This window comes from Rhipicephalus microplus, chromosome 3 (assembly GCF_043290135.1).
Source record: "Rhipicephalus microplus isolate Deutch F79 chromosome 3, USDA_Rmic, whole genome shotgun sequence".
NCBI classification, from domain to species: domain Eukaryota; kingdom Metazoa; phylum Arthropoda; class Arachnida; order Ixodida; family Ixodidae; genus Rhipicephalus; species Rhipicephalus microplus.
In genome coordinates, this window is record NC_134702.1 from 50,093,021 (window position 1) to 50,102,336 (window position 9,316).

At 45.6% G+C, this 9,316-nt stretch overlaps 1 long non-coding RNA gene across 1 annotated transcript; it reads right to left on the bottom strand.

Moving 5' to 3' along the window:
- Window positions 1-1,443: 1,443 nt before the first annotated feature.
- LOC142803724 (uncharacterized) lies at window positions 1,444-8,420 on the bottom strand. The gene is made up of 2 exons (XR_012894248.1): window positions 8,292-8,420; window positions 1,444-1,610 (listed from the first exon to the last, which is right to left on the bottom strand). It is a non-coding gene; the product is annotated as an uncharacterized LOC142803724 (long non-coding RNA).
- Window positions 8,421-9,316: the final 896 nt, after the last annotated feature.

Genomic DNA, 9,316 nt, shown 5'->3' on the forward strand with positions numbered 1-9,316 from the left:
AGTTCGGACGAAAACAAGCTTCGGCAGTGGATGCAAAAATGAAAATTAAATGACGACGTGCTTACAACTGTTGCCTGTCTTCGGTCCCCAGCTTTCCAAGAGTTAAAGTGGAGAGTTTTGGTAATGCTATGTCAGTGGCCCTCGGTCGCATTATACGTGTCCCGTTGTCCCTAGGTACGTGGGGTCTGCCGAATTATTCATTCTAAAAGTCTGGGCGTGGAAACACGAACACATGAGAGAATACACCACAAATGCCTTTGTACCCTGGCGTCGTTGATGGTTTCTTGGCTTCTCTTTTGTGTTTGTTTGCGCGCTAGGACTTTGAAAACCTTTTTATTTTGGTAATTGGATGAATAAAATAAGATTTAATGCACTTAATCAGCATTTTTTGCAGATGCTAGGTCAATAAGTAGATTTCAAATGACTGCATTAGAACAAAATGTATGCGATTCCTAAAACATATAAACTTATTTTCTAGAAATGTTTGGCAACTTTGCTTTACGAAGCACAAAAACAATGTATATGGCAAGATTGCTGGAAAGATGGTCCAGCCAAAGATGTGATTTATTTTGTTATAATGTTGTTCACCAATTTATATTTCTCGATAATCATTAATAGTCCACAGGACAAAAATCTTTTACTCGTGAATGTATGCATTTATTTTGCATTCAAGGTTCATTGAAAACAGTCATTAGCATCACCAGCTATAGACCAACTCTGACAGTTCTTCCCCTTGATTTACAGTAGGTTTGCCCCCTACTGGAGATAAATGGCTTTGCTATATTACTTTGTTTTTACGCAATAGCGCTAAATAGCTCGTTTTGCAGAAATTCTAGTGTCGGCGTCGTCGGTTGAGAGTGAAAAATCATATTTACGTGACCGAAAAATCATCTTTGCGTGACCGAAAAATCTAGAAAGATCCAAATAAAATAAGTAATAAAAAATTCTGGGTCTAAGTGGTGATCGAACTGGGTCGTTGGGGTGGCAAGCGGGTGTTCTGCCACACAGCCACGGCTCTCTTTTTTTTTCTTAGTACGTACACCAGGGAATTTTTTTTTTCTGGTGGCTGCCCCCTTTTACTCTCAATGTGAAGCTCTCGAATTGTGAAGTCGTCATCAGGTTGGCAGATGTGCTGTTGGACTATTTTGAGTACCATAAAATAGTTGTATGATTTCAATAGACCGAATCGCCAACACAGATATTGCCGGCATCAGGAAGGGGGCAAACTGTCCAGGCGTATTATGCGAGCAATTGTATTTGTACTAGTACCTTGGTCTCTGACAAGATGGCTTTCTTCAATACAGCTTAAATGCCCTCCTAATGTAGCTCTTGCTGAGTTTGACGGATGTACTTGATCCACTTCCTTGCCACAGAGCTATGCAGAGCTACACCATGTCGCTATATTGTAAAAAGTGATTGGCAAGTTTTAGATGAACCCGTCTGTAAATTGTAAAAGTAGTGTTGTAGCATGATTTAATGGACAATTTTGCTGACAGGAAGTGGCTTCTTTGGTTGGGAGAGGGCTTGGTCGTGGCTGTCGTGTAGTGTTAGCTCTTTGGGAAGAGAGCCAGGCTTTGCTTTTCATAGTTGTCCTCCTTAGTATTCAGAATCTGAAAAAAAAAGGACAAAGGTGCAAGCAATTGGTGTTATCTCCCGGTAAGAAGTTTACTAATTGGTTGGTTAATAAATGTTACTGGTGATTTTCCTGTCTTAAATGGATAAAGCAGTACCAGAACAAAATCTTTTACCTCGTCCCTCCCGCTTCCCATATTTTTTTTGTTGTAAGTAAAGGTTTGGCGTATCAAATGCAGTGAAGGTACTGCGTAAGATCACAGTGTATATAATAAGTCAATGCAGCAGCTTTGCTGCAGCTAGTTTTCTTCTTGTTTTCAAAGCATCAGAGTACATCGAATAAATTAATGCAGCAGCTTTGTTACAAATAGTTTCAGGATTGTTTTCCAGAGGTTATACTGTGCCCTGATGTCGTGAGGCAGGTAGTAATCAAGTGGACCACTCTATACTGCTACTTGCAAAGACAAGCGAGCCGGCGCGAGCGGCCGAACGTTGGTTGCATTATGTATATCACAGGTGATCACAGTTTAATTGCATAGCTCAAATTGGTTTCAAAAGCAGCGTATGTTATGGCGCTAAAGATAAACATGTGTCAAATGTGTCAATACTGCCGGTGCTCTGTCGCCCGCCGAACTGAACCGCCATGCTTGTCGTAAAGGGTCGTCGATAGTGCATGCATGGCTGCATACTGTTATTCGGCAACTATTTGCGACATGCAGGGGAGTTCAGGGTTAGCCGGGCGGCGTGCCACGCGACGGCTACAACGCTTTAACGGTGGAGAGGAAGAAACGGGTGGCTGATTCGTCGCATGCTGGACAGTTGGCGCGCACTATTCTACTGTCTCTAGGCGGCGTAGTTCTGTATTCTGTATCGTGCGTGCCATACTTTAGCGTCGACGAGGTGTTATATTGCGATAACGGTTATATAAACACTCTCAGCATGTTTTTGCGTCACCGTGATGTTGCACATAAAGTCCACATTGATGACATCGTCACGCGCATCGTATGTCCAATGTGCGAGTGAAAGCGCGTTAGTGCAGGTGATGAACGCTTGTCTAGCGAAAGCACAGCGGCCGTATTTCGTCATGCGGAAGACCCACGGGACAACCAAATGGCTCCGCACTTTACCATGTGTGGTTGCGCTTGCTTACAGGCATTGCCAGGCGGCTTATATTTTAGCGCGAGCTGCGTGGTCTTGCCGCTCGGTTTGCGACTAAGTGATAGCACGAAGGTCGCTTTGCTCGCTGCAGCTGTGGCCCCGCCTCGGTAGTTTAGTGGCTAAGGTCGCGGGACCGAATCTTGGTTATGGCGGCTGCATCTTCGATAAAGCCGAAAACGCTGTAGGCCCGTGTGCTCAGATTTGGGTGCATGTTAAAAAACCTCAGGTGGTCGAAATTTCCGGAGCCCTCCACTACAGCGTCTCTCATAATCATGTGGTGGTTTCGGGGCGTTAAACCGCACATATCACTCTATCAATTGCTGCTGCTGTCGTATTTCCTTATGCTGCTATTTTGTTGAGTTATGCCACATTGCATGCTACGGGAGTTAGCTGCAAGCGTTGCTTCGTATGAAATTCCAATTCTCTCCGCCGCTCCAAAGGCGAGAGGAGCAATGCTGAGTAGCACCCTTTCCCCCGAAGCCGCAGCCATACAAAGTGCTGCTACGTTAAGGCGGCCTTACACCGTCCCGCTATATGCAAATTACCTTCGTAGAAACCGCATGCTGCTTGACTATATGCCCACTGGCCCCAGTAGAAGGTTCAGTATAGCGCCTCGGTCATCCTCTGCGGCAGCTGGGAAACTTTGTTATATTGGTGTCTGAGAACTGGCTAACCTCCCTGTCCTTCCTATTTTAGTCCTACTTCGTTATATTGGAATCGCGGTCATTTTAATGAGGTTCAGCATATTTAATAATTGCAATAGTTTGTTATATCGGGAATGAGTTGTAAGTTTGCCACATTGATTAACGACTTTGTTATAACGCAATTGACGATTTAACAAAGTTTCAGGACATATAACCTATACGTCCACAGAACAAAATGTGTCTTTGATATCAATGCAAACAAGCACATTTATCCGTGATTTCAATACATTGAGGTTTCACTGTCACCTTGAGGAATCCAGGACAGTGCTTTGAAAGTTCTGCTGATGCCAGTGGTTGACTTGCTCGCGCTTTTTGTGAACTCGTCTTACAATTAGTGCGCCGTGAGATGGAGAGCCACTGATGAAGCGGCGCGTTTGCTGGCAGCGGCTTCGCGGAACTGATGCTATACTGAGTTATCTATTCGCCTTCAGAGAAATGGAGAGCGAAAGCGGCGGGGGTGGTGGCAGTGGAAAGGCGACCTTCCGATTCTCGCCTGTCACCTCTCTGTCACTCGCCCCAACGTTACTAGAGTAGATTCAGTTTTCAAACCGCCACCGCACTTGCTAGGTGCTGGCACTGTAGTCGCAACGAGCTTCAGGACGCGGCGCACCTGACTCGCTGCTGTAGCAGACATGTTGATGCTTTCTGTCAGTGCGCCGTTGTCTTATCGCCCTTCCGCAGCTATCGTGCCACTGTTTGGTATTGTTGTCTGATCACGTGTCGTCTATTCATTCGGGTGTGACTGCTGTGATATTTGTGTGCAAACCATGCCAACTTGCTGCGTGCCTTGTGCACTAGCAGATGCCGCAAGAATGCAAGCAGTTAAGACGAACATTAAATAAAATGCGGAGCATTTCTCAGTCACACGATGTCGCGCTTTGGCGTCAGCGGCGCCGTCCACGACCCTACTGCCCATGCTTGGCTCGTGCCGGCCCAGGAAGACGCTCGCAAAACTGTCCCTCTAGGCGGGCGTTCAGCAAGCAACGCATGCGCAGTTGGGGTGCGGACCTCTCCCCTGTACTCCTCTCCCTCGAACGTGGGCGGTGTGTATATAAGCGGCGGAGCGCGCGTTCGTAATTCAGTCAAGGGCGTCTTGGCTTTTGTTTGACTTGACGCTTTGCTTGACTCTATCAGCAAGCCGAGCATGGAGTTGCGGACCTCTGCCTCGAACGCAGGTGTTGTGTATATAAGCTGCAGAGCGTGCGTTCAGAACTCGGTCAAGGGCGTCATTACTTGGCTTTCCAATTTGACGACCAATCAATAAATACACGCTTTAACTTTGCACTCCTTGCTTTCGCTTCTCCTTCTTTCAACAAATAAGAATAACAAAGAGGAAACAGTAACATTTAAGCATTCTCAAACCATACCCAATCATGCAACATTCACGCAATATCACTCCCCCACTCTTTTTTGGGCTCTGTCCGACATGAGCATTTCTTTAACGTTGAAATCAGTTCTATGTGCGGACAAGGAACTAACAACGAAGTCGAGAGTGTGCGACCTTCACTTTGATAAACAGGCCAACAAAAATGTACGTTTTAGATATTAACATTCATGTAATCGATGAAAAAGTGGTCAAAATCTCACGAGATACGCTTTTGCGTGTGTGTGTGTGTGTGTGTGTGTGTGTGCGCGCGTGCATGTGTGTGAGTGTGCGCGCCTGGTGTACGGCAGCACCCATCAGACGCTATAAAAACTATGCTTATCAGCACTTAACATGTCAATAATGAACTAGACATGCTCGGCGGAGCGTTGTTCTGGACTATTATGGCCTGTCTGTATGTTTTCTGACTCGCATAAGATGTACTTAATTACACCTGGTGTTACTGCTCTTAAGGATAACTTGGGGCAGAAATTATTGAGTAGACGTAGACAAACCAAGAAGTGAGAAATTCTTTCCAATTTTTTTTTCTGATATGTGTAAAAATAGGTTTTTTCACCTCCTTACTGCATATTTTATAGAAGTGACCACTCGTTAAAAACAAGGGAAAATATTTGTAGAACAAACATATTGCAGAACTCTTTTCTCTCACACAGGCTTACCCCGTGGAATCAGCGACCGCAGAAAACTGTGCAGTGCTGCACCGAAGTATTGTTTAGAGAATTACTGTTAGGTATATCCACTACGGCATCGTCATATGGTGGTTTTTCGACATTAGACCCCACATATCAATGAATACTGTTAGATATATAATGTTTAAATGAGTAAAGTGGTACCTTTTGTTCTGCTTGGAAATCCAGTGAATGGGCACTTAAAAATTTATTAGATGTCACCGTTAATAATAATTGTGTGTGGGGTCTTACATCCCGAAACCGCGATATGATTATGAGAGACGGGAGTAGTGAAGGGCTCTGGAAATATTGACCATCTAGTGTTCCTTACCGCGCACTGACATCGCACAGTGCACGGGCCTATAAGCGTGTCAGCCTTGGTTACTGCAGTAAAGCATACTATTTTTGTGCCCAGCAATGCATATAAGTGTCTAAAAACACATTTAAGAATGCTGAGATAGCATTATCAAGTGAACAAATGCTTGTGCGCTAGCAGACCACGCCGCGCGGGCTGGAACCTGATGTGACGGTTTCCACCATCATGCAGGATGGATGGATCGATTGATATGACTGTACCCTTTAGATCGGGCGGTGGCTAACGCCACCAAGCCGTAATACTTGGTGAACCAAAAACTAGATTTATTTTTTTTTTCTTTAAATAGTGAGGTTGAGGACTATTACTTTGCAGTGAAGGGTTTTCACTCGTGCCTTGACTTTAGCCACCAATCAGATAACTTCCTTCTATTTAATTCTACCCCCTTAATGTCTATTTTGCCCTCCCTGTCTCTAAAGCCCAGTGCAGCAAGCACAGAAAAGGTGCCATCTACGGAGCACGGTGGGAGTGGACAGCTTGCCAGCTGAATCTATTCGAACTCGCCCCGAAAATGGCAAAAAAAAAAAAAAAACTGGCCCAAGGTTAGCAGTACGCCCCATCCTGCTCCCTTGAAGGATATTGCTTTCCGTCAAGTAAAAATGGGACTATAATGCATGAAGCAAGCACCCCCCTTCACCGTTTGTTGCCACGAGCATAAGCGGACAGTCCTTTGTCGCAGCAGATCGATACGTGCACACGGATAACGTGTCTCGGAAATGCTTTGCTTCATATCGGGAAAATCACAATGCCTAAACAGCTGCGCCCACTTGTCGCATTATGGAGCGTCCTAATTGTCGCAAAGATTTCGCGCGTTGACTGTAGCTTTTAGTACAGGCATGCACAAAGTGCTGGCACATGCTGGTAACGACACAGTGCCCATACCACGCTATCATGCCGTGCAATGGAAGAAGCGGCACTGCAACTGTACCGCTGATTCTTGAGGGCGAATTGTTGTGCTACGAGTCGGACGAGCTACGCAAGTGTCCGGTGGGGGACCGGCCTTCATCCTCGCTAACTTGATGAGTGGGTGTAGCCAAAGCCGATTTACGCATATTGAATATGCTGCTGTTGCAGCGCCTTTCACACGGCTGAATGCGACGGAGTCTATGCTTCTGCGTCTAGTTCGCAAGACATGAAGTTAGTTTAACGCGCTGTGCAAGTGTATACCGTTGAGTTGTTTCGGAGACGACGAAAATGGTGCTGAGCCATGCTCTCGCAAGGATTGCAGAAGAAGGTGCTTTGTTTTCTACTTTCTCCAGAACCACAACAGGCGACGACGAAATGCATTGCGGTAAGTGTGTACTGTCGTGTGCTCACTAACAAGTGTCCGAGTGAAATACATATTTTATTTGAAAAAAAAAGATATATATATATATATATATATGCGTGTGGTATAAGCCTATAGATGACAACCCCACCTGTCGAGGCCGGAAAAGCTAATACGAATCATTTATTGGTCTTTTTGACATCTCAGGTTTACACTTTTAATTTGTTTAAATAAGTATAAGCGATAGTGTCATTGCTCATGAAATCGGCCGTTGCACTTTGGACTCACTTGAAACGTAGTTGTAGATACCGAGAAGGAGAGAACAAGTGGTTTTTTGCATATTTTTCGACACGAGATAGAGATTCCAGCAGCATTCACTGCCGTGATACTTGGCTGCCATGTTGACAGGAGGCTCATCTACAGATTGGGAACATTTTTTATGCTTAATGAGTGTTGGCCTCATGACGGTTATCTGTCGTTAAAAAAGAAAACTTTGAGTGTAGTTAGCACCCACCAATCAATCCAAAGGCACAATGCACGTGATGAATATTTAATAAAGCATGCAAGTTATACCTATTATAAAACCAGCCTTCTTTTTAGTGGGAAGCGGCTCCTCCCTCTTAGAAACTGTGCCTTTAAGGAAAACTGCGTCTTGGAGAGAATTGGCAGCCGATTCACGAAGTGAATTCTGATGATAGACCAAAGCTAAGTCCTAAGGCCCATAATGTCTACGTTGAACTCGCCGAATAGCATAAAGGACAGACGGATGGACCGAGGGACGGACAAACACATTCATGAATGGACGCACTGATGGGCGCATATGGACGGACACAGATAAATGGACAGATGCACGGACGGTCGGACAGACTGTTGGACGGTCTAATACTTAAACTGTATGCGCGTCTTGAACCGTCTACGTACGGCATATGTAACACCTGCGTTTCGGTTGGATGGGAAGCTGCGACGACGACGGCATCAACGGACATCGTACGAGCCCAAGGCGCTTCGCCACTAAAGAAAAAAAACATGGCCCGGATTTGCAGTTCGAATGCTGGCATGGCGACGCTGTACTCATGGCAAAAGTTCGTTTAGATGGTTGTGCCGAAGTTGCGGAAATAAGATCTAGAGCGTTTGTACTGAGGCGAAGACCAACACACCTACATACCTTGAACCACGGAAGATAACAGGATGGCCGCGGCAGCCACGAAGGCCACTAGGGCGAACGACAACGCCAGCACGGGAGCAGTCGAGTCCAGGGTGGTGCCGTGATCTAGGGGAAGAGGCCTCGGTGGTCGTCTGCACAAACGAGTTCAAATTTTTAGAACTTGATTGGGAAAGAACAGCGGATGCTGCTTGTATTAAAATACCTCAGCGTTCTTGAAGTGACAGCTTCTGTGACATTGTAAACAAAGATTAAGAGCTCGGCAGAAATATCTTTTTAAGAACTTGTTGGGGCATCAACTATGCAATGCTGTCCGGTGCAAAGGTTTGGGGGGGGGGGGCTTGACTTCAACTCTCTGCCTAGATGTTCTCACTCCCTCTTCTCACAACCGTGCTCGGACGGTCGATGAAAATGTTCGTTCCACTGCACTGTTTGCGCAGGCGACTGTGAGGTCGCCTTGGTTTAACTGGGCAGATTGCTGCGCTTCCATATAGTGAGCAGGTCGTACTCAAAATCGTCAAACATTTGTTCTAAACACACATTTGGCTTTGGCTTTTCGCTCTAGGTAACCTACAAGGTCACTTGAAGGCAGTCGACAACATGAGCTGAAATTATTTTATGCTTAATGTAAACTACTAGGAGCAAATTCATGAGGCCCCCACACTGTCTTGCCAGAGTTTCAAGAAGCACACGCATATGGCACCGTGAGATGTTCTGCAAGCATCACCTTCATGTGTAAGGTAGTGGGTGAGCCTATACTACCTAATAAAATGAAAGGGGGGAGTTTAGACGCTACGGTGAAATTTCGCTTCCTCTAGAACTTTGTGCATGCCTATGCTCCTGCTGACTATAAAAATGCCACCGTTCCCCCTCGCCTAAAGGCAGCAATGGCTGACCTTGTGCATCCGGAAGCTTTTCAATCTCGCTATCTCGAGCTTTCAGCGCGCGCTTCGGAAGTTTCCAGGTGGTGCTGTTAAACGAAAACCATCGCATTTAGCGTCGAAGTCTGGCTTGTAGTGAAAAAAAAA